At 25.4% G+C, this 17,796-nt stretch overlaps 1 protein-coding gene across 5 annotated transcripts in view; it reads left to right on the top strand.

Moving 5' to 3' along the window:
• Positions 1-17,796, top strand: part of LOC113218567 (CCR4-NOT transcription complex subunit 6-like) — a 372,378-nt gene that overhangs the window by 49,127 nt on the left and 305,455 nt on the right. The gene's annotated exons all lie outside the window — the stretch shown is intronic.

The raw sequence follows: 17,796 nt of genomic DNA, 5'->3' as shown, positions 1-17,796 counted from the left end.
GAAAGGATTAAGCTTTAAGTAAATAGTAGTCCTATCATACAAACGTATTTAAGCACACATTTGGATTCATCTTCTCCGACCATTTCAATCGAACTTTCAAATTACGACGTATTTAACGAGCACAATGAGGATCGTACGAAACGATCGCATCATCGATCACGGACACTTAGCTACTTGCTCTCCGTTCGGCACTCAAGTTTATCCTCTTTTAAAACACCTAACTCTCGCTAGATGACCACTTGACACCGAGAGGATCGTTCGCGTAAGCTCGATAGAATCGAGAACGAATGGCCATTGGCCGTTACGTTACGAAGTAAGCTTAGTCAGCTACTCGAGAAAGCACCTGCACGTAATGTCCTGTGTCGCAGCATAGATGTCGTAGATAGTTGACTTCGTCTGGAAAATTCGGAATACTCGATTTCACGGACGACGAAGCAAGCGGCGCAACGCGATCCTCGCTTTTTCCTCGCCTAAAATCGAGAAATGTCACTCCTGTCTCTTATCTTATGACCACTACACTTGATTCTTATTAACTTCCTTCACTTTTTACCTTCAAACGAATTTTGCTTATATCTGATATTCACTTTCATCAATTTTGTTTCTTTAAATATCTTTCTTTGGCTTTGCTTGTGAATTAGCGAAGATTGATATGTGATAACGCTTGGACAATAGAGATCTTAGTTTTGAAATATAGAAAAATCATTGAGGATATTAATTTTTATTTAACTAATAATCTAATTGAATTTATATTTAAATTCTAAATTTATTGTATAAGCGATAGATACGAAAAAATTGAATTTTGTATAAGCGTGAAATATTTGAAATCTTTTCGCAATTCGAAAAAATAATTTAGATAAATAATTTAAGAGAATATTTTAACAATGGATTTATTCTTATTTTTTTAATAATAATACAATTATATTTGCGTTTAAGATTCATTTTACCAAGATTTTAAGATTTTTCTAATCAATTACAACAAATGCTTCTTATTACAAAGAAGATTTACGTATATTCACATATTTTCCATTCCTTTATTTATTTATATGAATGGAAAATTTTAAATTTTGCGCTTACATAACTTTATCCACAACTACAAGTAATCTTTTTGTATCCTCTTAGAGGGAACAACTCGATATTAAAATTATTAATAAACAATTAAATCTTACTATTATATATATGAGTTTGTAAAATTCTAACAATCATAATTTTTTTTTTTTGAAATTTAATTCTTAACAAAATCATTATATTTAAGTTTTTAATTTAATAATGAAATATCTCTCGGAAAAAAAATTAAACATTTCAAATTTCTCGAGAATTTCGAATCTTCCAAAAGGTTTCGATTCTTCGTTCACATTTTTACATTTATTGCAATCGTTCATTGAAAATCTTTGGTCTTCGTTCCCTCCGTGAAAATTCCTGTGAAAGGACGGTGAAAAATTCAATTTCATTCATCGCGTAGTTTTTACACGCAACAAAGTTGCAGCGACAGAGTCGTTTCGAATTCTCGAAATTTCGTCACTCGATCATTCGCCCGGTACATGTTTTCACATACTCGTACGGATCAAAGGTTTCGAAACGCCTCGTAATTCTCTAAGGTATGCTGTTCCAATGTAGCAAGTGGGTGCTACACGTGGGGATACACATTTATAAGCCTGTCATTTAAATATTCCAACCATTTCGCGCGAGATATTTGTTGGTAGTATTACGAATTATCAGACACGCGTAATGGGGAATATTGGTAAACGAGATAACGTGGAAACCGTTTTGCTTGAAAGTTGCATTAAGCTCTGAAAACTCGATGCTGCTTCAATTAATTTTAAACAGTGATGGTTCAACGCGGGCGATGAATGTAATGAAACCGCGATGGAAAATAATTTATCGTAAAAAAAGTGTGACAATAGAAATTCGCGATCTATTAATATAAATTGTATTTACATTATGGCGTGTATATATAGATGTAAATGTATTCAAGAAGGGAAAATTCAACGTGAAAAAAAAGAGAATTACGCAACTATGCAATTTATCTAAATTAAGCGCGTAGGAATGATTAAACGTTGCTTTGCGAGTTTGTAATTTATTATGTAAAAGTAAAGATGGTCAAATAGGATATTAAAACGCATTACGATTATTAAATTGCACGTAAAAGTCTTTTGTTACGCCTATACGGTCTATAAGTTATAGGCTGCGAATTTTTATGCCATTAAAACAGGTTTATATATTCGAGAAAATTAATACGAAGAATGCGTCGTGTTATTTAAAATATGTGTCATACGTAGTGCTTGCAAAATATTAATTTTTATTCTACGTAAATATAATATTTTTTTAATAAATTGCTATTTATTTGAAAAAATTGAATTTCAAAAAAAAAAAAGATCTTTTACAAGATGATGATATCTATTCTTTCTATAGATAAATTTATTCAAAATTTTTCCATTTATTTCGATATTATGTCATAATCAGAAATTTTATTTAGAATATGATTTATAACATTTAATTATATAAATAAAATATATACATATACAGGATGTTATTGTATATCGTGGAATATCTTTGGATTCTATAATTCGAAGCAAATATAAAAATGTGTATACGAAAATGTCAATTACTTTAGTGAGAAGTGAAACGAAAATAGAATGAGATAGATGATATGAAGGTCTCACTTTCACTTCATCAAAAATTTTCCATGAAAATATTAACATCTTGTGAGTATAATTTGTTTCAATAAAATAATATAATATCCATTATATATACACAATAAGTAAGTATTTATTCAATCATATAAACTATATTTACTATATTTACTTTTCTCCTCTAATTTTTATTTTCATGCATCTAATTTGTATCAAATTATTATTCACGTCGATAGAACAGAATTGATCGAATTATACAAAAATTATTTGAAAACCTGTTTGAAATCCTTTCGATATTTTCCGTTTTTAATATTAATTCAGCTATATCTATCGATCAAACATTCACAGTTTCGATATCCGTGAAAACATAATAGCTTAAAACGTAATAAGCACGAGGAAAACAATGAAATGCAAAGTAATACAGATTTTGATCTTGAACGTGTCTCGATCCACCATGAAACATTAATTTTCCAAGTTTGCAGATTGAACGGATAAAAACGTCCTTTGATATCCGTGAAACAAAAGGCCATACGGTAGCTCTTCACACGTTTTGACACGTACTTTGCAAGACAATGTTTTTTGCATGTCATTATCATAAAGCAAATCGAAATGTTACCTCGATGTATCTTTTTCAATTCATACATCATGAATGTCATGCATCACGGATCACGCGTACATATATCATTTCCAATAGATTTTCTCAAAATATCTGTCTTTCTCTCTTTCTCTCTCTCTCTCTCTCTATACACCGTCGTGCATCATGAATTTCACGCATCACGAATTTTCTTTGTCCAGTATTCGCTTCATTCGCCGATGCATGGATGAACCTCATTTATTGGCGCACACCGTTACACAAGTACACTTATTAAAGGCTGTATCCCCTTGTATTCGAGTTGTGTGTTTTCTTGTGACTTGCACGTTCTTCTCCGCATTTTTCAGATCGATAACGAGACACGATGATTCCGCGAAATTTTTTTATTTTATTTCTTTTCGGTTCACTTGTGTGGTCTTTGCTTGATCGATTTATCCTGAGATTTATCTGCTTTCACTGCTTGCTCAACAAATCAGTTTCAGTTTTTATAATTAAATAATTGTGAGTAAAAAATAAATATTACGTAAAATACGTTAAAATTGAATGTAAGATATATTTAAGTGGAAATTGTTGCATAATTTGTAATGAGTATTGAATAATTGTGAAATTTTAATATTCTATGATTTTATTCAAATTTTATAATATATAGATAAATTTTTGTGAACAAAAGAAACAAATTACAGTTTAAACATTAATTTAAAATTATTAAATTTCTTATTCTTTTGTTGTATTTTATATTTAAGCCGCTAAATAAAAAGTCAATTTTTTTTTAGATGGAATTGTCAAATTTTACAAATTTTTTGTTCATATTTTTCTTGCAAAATTATTTGTATTTAATATTTCGAAATATATTTAAATAGAAAATGAAATTTTTATCATTTTATATGTTTTAATTAGAAAAATTAAATTCTGATTTTAAATTCTTGAAAAAGTACATAGGATTTTTTAACTTCACAAATATTAAAGAATGTATAGAACTTAAAATATTTCATTATATTTTTGAAAAATAAAATATGATATTTTAATTAATTAAGATAAATTTGCATACAACAAGTTTCACAATTTCTATATATAGTATCAAAAAGTATGATTCTTTATCTTCAAAATGAATAAAACTTTTATTTATAACAAAAGATTTTTTTTAACAAAGTTGTAACCATTTAAAAAAAACTTTGCGAATGTACACGAACAACAACATAATTATTAATCGCCGAGAAAAAGTTCACCTATTACTCTTTAAGCTAAGGATTAAATCTCTGATACGAGCTTTAGAAAGCTTTATCAAGGCAATGTCATCTTACTTGGCATTAATTACTTTTATCGTTAATCTTAAACTTTCGTTGAATTACAACATTCGTGCATTAAATTTATTTTTATAAAGTAAAGTTTTTTTTTATTTATTCAAATACTGTAAACATGCGTTTCCTTGCAAATGTACTTTTTGAAATTGCAAAATAACTCTTGACTCTTATGGTAAAAGTTTTTAAACAAAAATGAAAATTTTGATTTTTGAATAATATTTACATGATTTTTGTATAAAAATACAAATTTGATTTTCATATCTCTTTTATATTTTTACGTAAGAAAGAATTATTTATAGTTGTTCACGAATGTATTCAATTTTTTTTTATTTTTTATTGAAATTTTTTATATATATTTTTAATTTTAATGAAACTTTATGATTGCGTGGAACATAATGGGTTGTATATAGAGCAATGTTTATTTACTAACAATTTTAAAGAACTGAAATCAAAATATTTTTGCATCTTTTTTTTTTTTTAAATATAATTTTATAATCAGATAGAAAATTTTAAGTTAAAATGTTCAAAATTTAGTTGCAAAAAAAAATTTTAGGCAATTATATTTAAAACTTAACAGCATGTTAAAATTTTGAGGATTAATTTTACTCTCTGAAATAGAGAAATTGCTCTGTGTAATATATTCTACATACATATAAACTTTCATTGAAATCAAAATTTTCGAATTAGTTGAATTTCCCTGTAAAATAATGTTCAAGTACTTTTAAATTGTATGTAGCGCATCATATCCCTCTAGAAACAAAGTAAATTCTACTTATAATATATTTTGGAATAATGTATATTTTTGATGATAATTGCTTCTAAATATTCAAATATTCTGTATGTATATATTTAACTATGATATAAAGTTTGAAACATGTATAAAACATAAATATTTATTAATCTAAATTATTTAAATATTATATTACTTATGTGCAAATAAATATAAAAACTTTTTATTCAGCTAAAAATAAGAAAGTATTTGGCTATTTCTATTGAAATATTTTACAATTCAAGACGTTTTATTTAAGAATGACTGTTCCTGTCTTTGATCCTGTCAGCGGTTTTCTCCTTTGCATTGAAATCACGTCGTGCGTGTTTAAAGGGGTTGCTTTTGATTTCGCTTGACATAGTGCATGCGATGTCTTACCACAATGGATAGACAACTAAAATACAGTTGCAGACAAAATTAAATGAATAAATGACACAAATGCCTGTTATGTAACTTTTTAGTCATTGAATAATAATGGTTAATCTCTATTGAAATTTTATGCTTTACATGATGTGTAAATTATTTAATTATTCCTGAAGATTGTATTGAGTGTACAAAGGTAAATAATTTGATAAAAAGAGACAATAATGATATATAATAATTACAAATTATAAATAAATATATTTTATTTTTCTAAGATTAGATTTCTCTTTCTTAATATTATTCTTTTTGAAAAATAGAAATTTTGTAAAAACTATTAGTTCACTTTAGATTTCAAAAAAGTGAAACTATTGTAAGTGATTTTAATTAAATGACTAAGAATTGTATAATCGTTAAAATTGAAATATTTGCAATATTAATCCTTTTGCACTTGCAGAATTTTATGATATTTGTTATAAGAATGACAAAATCTTTTGAAATTAATATACAAATAAATTCAGTAATAATAAATATTATTTTAATTTTATTAAAATTCTAGATATAGATTTTATAAATGTGAAAAAATTAGAAAAAAATTTTTTAGAATATAAAGAATTATATATATCAGTGCTAAAATTTATGAAAATGCAAAAAATAGTCAAATTTCTGAAAAATATCTAAATGTCAAAATAATTAACTGTTAAAAAAATATATTTATTATTATTTAAATTAATTTATTCTTTTCTTATGAGATGCATTCTTCTTTCATCGCTAATTATTTAATTTCTACTTCTATCTAATTAACATATCCACAAATTTTTTCCTTCAATCAAATTATTCAAAACAATCGTTATATAAAGGATTTATCTATCGACGATTTATTGCATTGCAATAATTTTGCCTCTGAATCTTAATTCGAATCTTGTATGAAACCAATCAACAATCGTCTTTCGAACATAAAACATTAATTTACAGTCCATAAAATGTTTTCTACCATTCTACCAAAAAATTTCACTGGTACCTATTCAAACAGTAATGCTACAATATTCTTCCCTTCTTTACTTGCTTTTCCAATGAATGGTAATTTATACACAAACGAATATATCTAAAAATAACGTTAGTCTTTAAACTTTCTTCCTTTCTCCTCACAAGAAAGAATTGCAACACATTATACATAACAAGCCGAAGGTTAGAATATTTTACTTTCAACTTTGCTTATTCCCCTTTGGTGTATTCGCCAATGCCAAGGTTGTAAGGCAAACAAACGCACCGTATACGCAAATCCGAGCACGTACATCTTGTGTTTGCATATGCGCGCCCTCTACGACCTCACAGGTTGGCATGCTTGGGCGCTCGCGTCGCTTTTACGGCTTACAATTTGCCCGGAAATCGAAGATTCTTACCAACATTTTACTAGGAGATGCACGATTTTCGACTGATACCAACGATTTCTTGTAAAATGTTTCTTCGTCTTGAGGAGGAAAAAAAGAAAAAATAATGCAACTCTATTCTGTTATGCCGATTGCATTGTCCACTGTGTTCTTGCATGAGAACGAGTTATCGTTGTTCTAAGCGAGTTTTTACAATCGGATTCCTGGAAAAAAGGAAATTTGCGTTTGTCCCATGACGGTTTTGGGAGAGAAGAAAAAAATAAATTTGAATCGATTTAAATAAATTTGTATCCATTACCATTTTAATCACAATAGTTCTGTTTTTTGTTAAAGGCTGTAATTTGAATTCATTTTAAATTCACATGTTCAAATTATACGTTTTGTAAACAAACGTTTGAAGATTATATCGTCTTGAGAATGATCAATACAAGGAAACAATATTAAAATAAATATCGAAGTTTAAATATTGTTATTCATAGATTTTATACACAATTATATTATCCATCCTGTAAAAATTTACTCTTTCTTGGTATTCTAAGATTTTCAAGATATATATTTTGTAAAAATATGAAAATTATATTCATATATTTCTTCAATACAATATATTGAATAACAAAAATTGCAATTTTGAATCAAATCGATAGATATTAAAGTTTATTTTTGATACTGTTTTGATTTTTAAAGAAATAAAAATGTTTTCAAAATTTGTCTTATCACATTTTACACGCATACACGCACACACACACACACACACAAAATTACATGATATGAAAAAAGTAGAAATTAATAATTTTTTATAATATATATAATTTTTTTTGTTGAAAAAATTTCGTGAAAATTAATAAGCAAATAAAATCTGAATATGCATGTATATGCATGTGTGATGTATAGTAGTAAATATATTAAACCATTATGCCATCATAAGACATCAAGGATATATGTATGCATAAAAATTCTTGTATTATTTCATTCAATGTATATGTAATACAATGAAGAGGTTAATATAATAATATTTAAATATAATAATAATAAAATTAAATAAAATAAATATTAATAATAAAGTAATAATAGCAATGAAAAATTCATATTATTATAAAATACGTTTTAAGTGATGTACTGTTTTCAATTATAATATTTGAGGGATTAAAAAAATTATGTATGAAAAATGGTTTTTAATTAAATGAAGCTAAATGAATTCAAAGATCAAACTCCATTTTTTTTAAAATTTCTAATTTTTATATCAAAATATCAATAATTTTTTATAAGCATTTAATTTACGAAATGATTGATTAAAATTGAATAATAACAATAATCAAATAACTTTTGCATAGCTTAATATTAATATTAAGCTACTATATAAATTTTTTCTTTTTTTGGAATTGTTAATATGAATTACTAAGTAAAGATGAATAATTAATAATCAATTTTCGATTAATATCAATAATTGATATTGATTGAAATTAATATTAAACAAATTGATACAACGAGAATGAATAAACGTGTTAATTTTCGAACAATTGGACAATTAACGTCATTATCAACGTCCAAATGTTGGATTATTTTATATCATATAATTGTCAAAATAACTCGCTTCAATTGTTTATTGTCAAAATATTAAATTTACGAATAACTGTTTCAATTGAAAAATCTATCTATCACTTTTTCAAATTGATTGCTGTCGAAAACATTAACTCGAATTAAAATAATCGTAATATCCTGTAGATATCACTAGAGAAGAATTTGAAATAAATTAAAATAAATATTGGAAATTTGAAATAAAAAAATGTTAAATTATGATTCCTTGAAATCATTCAATTTTTGTTTGAAACTGTTTTCATATAATTAACAGTTTCAAAATTATTTCAGTATTTACTTTCAGATAATTAAAATTTTATACAGTAAAACTAACTTTATATGCATATTTCGAGGGATAAGTATGTTCATATAACTAAATTGTTCATATAACACGATTCTCCTCTTCTTCTGATTTTTTATTTATTTAATAGCAATAACATTCATATAAATAATTTTAATTTCAACAATATTTTATATATATAATTATTATATTATAAAAATTTATATTATATTAATTTACTATTAATAATACAATATTAATATAATTAAATGAAATGATGTTCAGCATTAATTAATAAATATTCAGCTAGACATCATATAAATGGAGTTCATATTTTTATTGCACATGCATTGTTATGTTTCATTTATAACTAATTGAAATAAATGATGAAAAACCATGAGCTAATTATACATTGAAAATCAAAGATAAATGAATTTTTCTTGTAGAAAAACTTCAAAATAAATTTCAAAAAATTTCATTTCTATTAAGAATTTTATTAAAAATATTAAAATAATTTGAAGTAGTGCTATGTTTTCTGGAGCAAAAAGGATCTTCTACTTGTTTTATAGCTACAAAAGTCGGGATTACAACCAACAACAATTCGTTAGATCCGACATCTTCTAAAAACCAACTCAACTGTTAAATATCAAGCTTGAAAAACAAAAGTTGCGGTAACTGCAAAACACATCTGTCAGAGAATGAAATTCGCCAGGATCACCACAATCTTGGACCACGGAATGAAAAAAAATACTATTCTCTAACGAGAAAAAGTTTAATTTCAATTGTTTCGCTAGTTTTTGTTATCATGATTTAGAGAAAGATGAATTCTATAAAGAAGTTAAGTTGCCAGCGGATAATTTAGAACAACATCATATTGTGCTCTAACAAATTCAATAGATTTTTTTAAAAAAAATCACTTTATTCATTTTTATGAATTGTCGCTCTATAAACTCTGTGTTATAGTGTAATATCAAAATATTTTATATTTTAAGAATTAATGATTAAAATTAATCTTTTATATTTGAAATATCCATTTGTATTGAAAATATATATTAATTTTGATAAAAATATTAATATTATCTTAAAATATTGAGTTGATGCAAAAAACTTCTTTTTGAGATTTTGAAATATTCTTTGTGAATTTTTATATATTAAAGAATATTATATATATATATATATATATATCTCTTTAATATATATATATATTAAAGAATATTAAAGAATTATTATATATTAAAGAATATGCAGTAAAAAAATAATCATATCTAGATTGTAATAAATAAATATTCTAAAATATCGTTTCTTGAATACTTATTAAACAATAATAAATCAATAATAAATTGCAATTTAATTTTCAATTAAAATATTATAAACATTATAATTATATATTTCCAATATTATAAGCCTAAAGAAAAAAAAAGAAAACAAAAGAAATTGATAAAAAATTCCATCTAGAGAATTTAAGAAATGCTATACAATATTAAATGTAATACATTATAAAATTATAAATTACATTATAAAATGTAAATGTTAATAAATTGATAAAATCTCTTATTTTTTATTCATATTAACTAATTATATATTATACTATATTAATTTATTTTAAGTTTTTTTTTTTTTAGTATATACTACAATAATTAAAATTTTAGAAACTATGCAAGTAAATTTGAAAGTAAATTTCACATTATTACTAACATATTATTATTTTATCTTATTTTATTAGAATATCGATATAAATTTTGCAAAACATTTTTATATAAATAAAACATTGCAATTTTATAAAATATAAAAAATTATAAGTATTATTAAATTGCAAAAATAATCTTATATAATTTTTGGAAAATGATTAACTTTATGAAAAATCCCTGTATAAAATCAATTGGCGGATAATCGATTCTCGAGTGCAATGAATTAAACATAATTGTACAATTTTTATCCTAAAGATCTTTAATTATAAATAAAACGTTTCCAAATGCAAAATATCAATTCCTCGATACCAATTAAAATTATCCGATTATTTAAATAATCGGATAGTACTGTGAAATTTTTTGATTGGTAAAACGAATAAAATACGAAATGCAGAAGAATTGGATAAAAAAAAATAAAAAATTTAAAGCATTCATTCTGTAATCCATTAACGATGCAGCTTTGCAAGCATTTACGTGCCATCGAATATTCGACGTACAGATAAGGCCTAGGTTGGCACGACGCTACATTTCCAAAAGGATGGTATTTAGAGGATGATTTCGAGGCACGTGCCAGTACGCAGTAGCGACCATCGATACCTACGTTCGGTATTTTCAAAGGAGTTATTCAACGAGGTATGCTCCAACCTGCCCACGAAACCATCTGAATAGAATGCCAAATCTCCTATTCCCTTTGCATACTATGCTTCGTTCTCTCTTTCTATCTTTGTATTTGACCTTTCTGCGTCCCTTCCCTCTTCATCCAACTCTCTTTCATATCTACTCCGTTAAGTCCTAGCATTTAGAATTTAATTAGATCTAGAGAAATTAATTTTTTAAAAATGAATTTGTCATTTACATTTCATTAAAAAAATCATATATATATATATAATTATTTTTTGAAATATTTGTTATTAATTTCGTGACTCTATTCTGTTTATTTATCTTAGATAATTTTAGATAATATTTTTCTGGCAAAATTTTGATAATTAAGTTATTAATGCTTCCTTATATTTTTTTTAATATTTGTAAAATATCTATCAATATTGGAATCTTCTTTTTGTACGACAATCAAATAAAATAAAGTTATGAATAATTCATATGCGAGAGGATTTCTTGGTTTAAAATACAAATATTTTTTTATCTTTTTTCAAAGTATATTCGAAAGATTTGTCATATTATGATCGATAAACTATACTTTTTTTTTTTCAAATTCATTACTTTTACAAATTAATTAACTCTGGAAATAGTTTGTATGGATAATTTAAAGATTGAAAAATCTTACTATATTTATCATAATCTAATTTTTACTTTATAAATCTTTTATATTTTATCAAATAGATTATTGCTATATATATAATATTTAATTAAAAAAATATATATAAATTATTTAATATAAAAATATCGAATTAAATTCTAAATTATTAAATAATATTTTATCTGATCCTTCAATAAATTTTCTATCTTTATCTTAATATCCTTAGATTGATCAATCGAACATCCACGATATACGTAAACTCGGTTGCATTTGACAGATGTAGTATGTTTAACGGTGTACATCGATCGATTTCATAATGGTGTAACGGCACGCGAAAACGCAAAAATGATATAAGATTCTTTGATTAGTGACAAGCTTTACTGGATAATAGCACGTGCGATATAAACGTTTCGTGAAAACATACGAATCGATTGTAAAGTGAATTTTCTGCTTTTTTAAAATGTTTTTTTTCTTATCTCATTTTATCTCTTTTTTTTTTTTTATCATCTGTCGATAAAGATTTTCTATTGAAACGATGTATCACTACGAAAATATTTTATAACCTTAAAGGAAAGAAAATCTATTAGTCGTAAAAATTTTGGTAGATACAAGATATTGGATGATTTGAAAATAAAACAAGTTTATTTATTTTTATATATTCTATTTATTATACAATTCATATTATATTATATCTTTCGACAAAAATTATAATTTAAACTTTATTTGATATTTTATTATATTCGACTAATTCGTTGAATTTTTATATTAATATTGAAGTAACATATATACAAATAATATATATATATATATATATATATTATATAATATAATATAATTAAAAAATGAATATTATTATTTGAATATGATTATTTTTTAATAATGAAAGATTTTTTCTTATTTTTTTATATTTAATGTATAAAAAATTTAAAATTAATTTTTGAAATATTGCAAAAATTTTTAAAATTTTATTTTTATTATCAAATATCTAGAAATCTATTCTTTCCCATATTTTTTAAAATTTTAATTAAAAACGATAAAAACTTTAATGAATATTTAATATATTATCAGTTTTAATGTTTTTTTTTTAGTCTTGCAAATTTATTAATATTTCAAAATAAATATATAAAATGACATTTAAATTCACAATAAACAAATTAAGAATTCTTATGAAGTAATAATTTTCTTTGATTTGTTTATAACTTTAACCGAAATTTCTTTCGAAATTAAAAATTATTTTTAAGAAACATTATTTGCTGTATGCTTGAAAATTGCTGAAAATTACAAATAAATAATAATAAAATAAGATACATAATTTTTAACTGATATCTCAAAAAATTTGTTGATCAAATTTAATAATTCAAGTATTTCTACATTTCACTTTTACGAAATCAAATTTTTCCACATGGAATTTCTACCAACTACATTTGTATCTAATTAAATAACAAACATATTGCTCAAATATTTTTGGTAATCACTATATATATAATTCTATCGAATAACTAAGGCTATAAATATAAATTGTCGTCGAGAGATTAAAACCTGAAAAAACTTGTGCTTTACGCTATAATTCAACTGCTATTTTTGCCGAATAAAAACGAAATTCGAACAAAAATTTTAATTCAACGTTTATAGCCGCGATGTAGATCGATGATTCCCCACGATGTCTTTCCATAACATTAAATAAATGTTAAGGGGTGATAAAGCATGCTGTGCCGGGCAACACAAAGCATGCAGGGGAAGAACTCTCAGTCCATAAAGTGCGAGCCCGATATGGAAAGGCGGCGCGATGCGTTAAACTGTCCGCGAGTTTTCGATTTACGACGTGACGGGATCGAAGTTTATACAAGTATTGGCTTTAAGAGACCATCGCTTTTCCGCGGCCGGCCCTTTTTATTCGATCCCCTCCCCCTCTATACACGTTAGATCCTATTTGCATAAGTGGGTAGAATAATGGCCGGTAAATACGGCTTGCGCATATAGGGTTAATGCACCACACTTTTGCAATGTTTTTGAAAATATCTAGGAGGGAATGGAAAACATGACCGTGAAAGGTGTATTATTTAAATGAAAGATTCCTCCCCCTCTTCATTGGGATAGAATTTTCGTTAAAGGGTTTCGTGTACGCAAATACGGGGAATACTTCTAAATAATAAATGTTCACTGAAGGAAAAATCGATGGCGACCGGTGCATGTAGTCGGTGGTTGCTTGTTAAATTGCTACAAACATTGCAAAGGCCGGCAAAAACAGGACGTGGGATGGCCAATTAAATCGAGTGCTTTGGAACTCTGAGCTTATTTTCCATTTACACCTGTAATCCATACATGAATATTTTATTAAATATCGTATTATTTGAGGCGATTTTCAGAGAAAACGAGAGAAAGAAAAGTTTTTTTTCGATGGATTTTTTTTTTTCATTTTAGTTTCTATTATGATGTTATTTAATTAGAAATTAGAAATTAAAAAATTAGAAATTAAATTAATAGTAATATTAATTTAACTATTAACGATAAGTATTCGATTTTTGAAAAATTAAATAATAATTATATATTTTGATATTGAAATTAAAAAATTTTCGAAAAATGGATCGATTTATTAATTTATTAATTTCTCGAATGACTCGTATATTGATTATGAATATATTTAATATGTAATTTTGAAATATGTGAATATTAAGTATTTAATGAATTTCATTCGAAGAATCAATGAAATCGAAAAGCGTGCAGTATATTGCAATTTTAATTCCAATTATCTAATACAACTATGATATTGAAAAAATTGAAATTAAAATTTTTTTTGTGTGAAATTGAAATTTGAAAATTGTTAAAATTTCCGTGAAAAATAATAATCTTATAAAAAGCAATTCGGATAAAAAGAAGTTTTTTTTTAAATTTTTAAATCGTTGTAAAATTTCAATTCCTTATCAAAGTAAATCTAAATGACAAATAAATATATTTATTTTCGACGTTTAATTAAATTCTTATGATATCTCGTATTTTTTAAATCTTATTTTCTAATTATTATTACTATCATTTAAATGTTACTTTTAAAATAATGGAATTTTACAAAAAACGAATAAAAGATTTCTTTCTTTAAAAATTTATAGATTATTCGAAGGCACAAGGTTATGATAACGAATTACATTTACTTCAATTCATTTCATTCATTAAAAAATTCTTAATAAAAATAATATCTTATGCTCAATATGAAACATATTTTATAGAAATATTTGGATAAAAAAGTTTTTCTTTTAAAAATTTATAAATTGTTCCAATATCCAGCATTATAAAGTTCAAGTATCAAAATTGTGTACACATTTTTCTTATCAAAGCAACTTTACTTTATCATATGTCTGTTGCTTTACGCTACATTTACCTTATACTTACAATGCTGACATTCGATTAAGAAATTCTAATGAAAACGATATTCCATCTTATCTTATATATAAGATATTTATATTTTATGTATATAAAAAAAAAACAGAATCTCGCAAGAAACGACTCGTATAAGAAAGATAATTTTTCCATTCCATCGTTGACAATTGAACCCAATTGTCCCAATGCATTATCAAAAATTCTGTCAAAAACCAAATTGTATTTAATTGTAATTCCTAATACATCATCAAATTATAATAGTATAATTTATTCCCTTCAATTTTGATTGATTGCATTTACCTTACCCTCGCAACTTTGACCATGCTTAATTAAGAAATTCTTCTGAAAATTATTAAATTATTTCGCATACGTTGTAAGTATGCGCGGTCGTTGGCCGGTAACGCGAGATGAAACAGCGTCACGGAAGAACACTCATTCCGTAATTCGCTCCAACGCCTCTCCATAATGCAACACGGCAACTTCCGTCAACCGAAGACACGTAACCAACAAGTTAAGCGCAAGGACGTCAGGTATTTTCTCTCCCCGGCCATAGTTTTCTCATCCTCGTTATGCATTCCCCTGATGGCCGTTTAAACTCCCCACATTTCACGGCCGCGGGGCTAAAACTTTGCGCCACCTGAAAGTTCAATGAAATTAACTCTGCTTTGCATACACTTAATAGCCCGTATCGCGCTACCGCGATCTATGAACGTGGTGGCGTAAGGTCTCGATCTCTCTCTCTCTCTCTCTCTCTCTTCCCCCGTTTCTCTTTCTCCGTCATGATTTTCCATGCGAACGGATTTCCTCGAGAACAACGAATTTCCTTCCTTCCTGATGGCATGTGCGAACGTTGTTAGCGCTCCATCTCCATTTCATCCCGTCCCTTCCTTGACAAGTTGATTAAACTCCTCCTTCCCTCGAATTCCCTGTCATTTTAATTGATTCGATTTACCTCCGAGTCTCTCGTCAGATTCTGTCGAATTTCATGATTATTGTATTTATGGTTTTATTTACGAACACGGCTATTTATGATATTTCGTTGTGTTCGTTATATATATATAATTTTTCTGAATTTATTATACATGGGATATCGTGGATATCTTTATCGTTTATCGTTCCTTTTATTGTAGGGAAATGTATATCAAGCTTCGATGATCGTGTACGCTCGATGAAATGGCAATGAAAAGCGAGTAGAAACCGTTGCAAAGGGAAGAATTCGATTTAAAAATTTAAATAATGGTTCTTAAGAAAAATTGTTCAATGTCTGTTGTATTTAAGTGTGAAAAATTTTAGAAAGGAAAAAGGATTTTCTATCTTATTACACGATGAAAAGAGAGAATTGTGTTTGGAAGAATTGTCATAATATTTCTAGAAAAAATAAAGGTTCTATTTAGTTTTAAAATGAGCCCGTGCTATGATCGCTTGATGATTTTTTACTACAAAAATTATAATAGTTTAAAAAATTTTTCAACGAAAATTTAGTAACTCTTTTATATACTAACATAATTTATTTTAAAGATAAAATGCATTTTTTATAAACAAATCAAAAATTTGTTTTATATTATGAAAATATTTAACCATATATAGTAAGAATAATAATATAATTAATATTACAAAATATTAAATAGCATCTAAGAACTTTCCTTTTGAAAAGGAAATACAAATCACAAAAATTGCTATTAAACAAATTTTCTAATTGAAAAAATAAAAAATTTATTGAAAAGAGAATTAAAAAATTGCCTCATTTGTAAAAGTAAAAATTATTTATCTAATCTACATATGTATAAAAGTTGTTACATAAATATGTTTTATTATTTTTCTATTGAAATCATGTTTTTAAAATAACATTATTTAAAGGAATATAATGAAATAAAAAATCACTTATAAAATTTATTCTACAGACAGCTAGAAATATTTATTGAAAGTTAAAATTAAATGTATAATGAATTATAATTACATTGAATTCAAACATTTTTAGAAAAATTTTTATTACAAGATAAAATTTCTTGTTTATTTTTAATTCTTCCAAGATATATTAAATCTGAACTATCATTTTCTAAACTAAAGATGAGGATCATTAAAGAACAATTTTTCTTCTCGGAAAAAAATGACAAAATTATTCTGATTGATATTAAAATATAAATGAAGATGTAAAACATTATGTATATATACATATATATGGGTATCTAATTTAACTAACTCTCCTACAATTAATTAGTTTCATGTTGTATCAAACTATTACAAATCAGGGAATGTCGAAAATGTCAACAAAAACAATGTAATGGAAACACTCATGTTATATTGTCGACGATTGTCCAATTTTATTAAGTCGTGTTATATGGAAATTATATTATAAAAATGTCATATAGGAAATTGTCGTAATTTTTGCATCATGTTACATCGAAACTGTGTTTTCATTATCATATATTATATTGTATCATTAAAAGAGAATTGATTATACATAGCATGATATAATTTTCAAATAGATATAAAAAAAATTTTAAAGATATATTTTCGATAATATTATGAATACTTTTTAGTGAAAAATATTTGAAATGATAAATTTAAAAATAATTTCACTAC

Source organism: Apis mellifera, linkage group LG7, assembly GCF_003254395.2.
Source record: "Apis mellifera strain DH4 linkage group LG7, Amel_HAv3.1, whole genome shotgun sequence".
In the NCBI taxonomy this organism is placed as follows: Eukaryota; Metazoa; Arthropoda; class Insecta; order Hymenoptera; family Apidae; genus Apis; species Apis mellifera.
The sequence above is the reverse complement of the archived record's forward strand: the minus strand, read 5'-3'. Positions and strand labels throughout refer to the sequence as shown.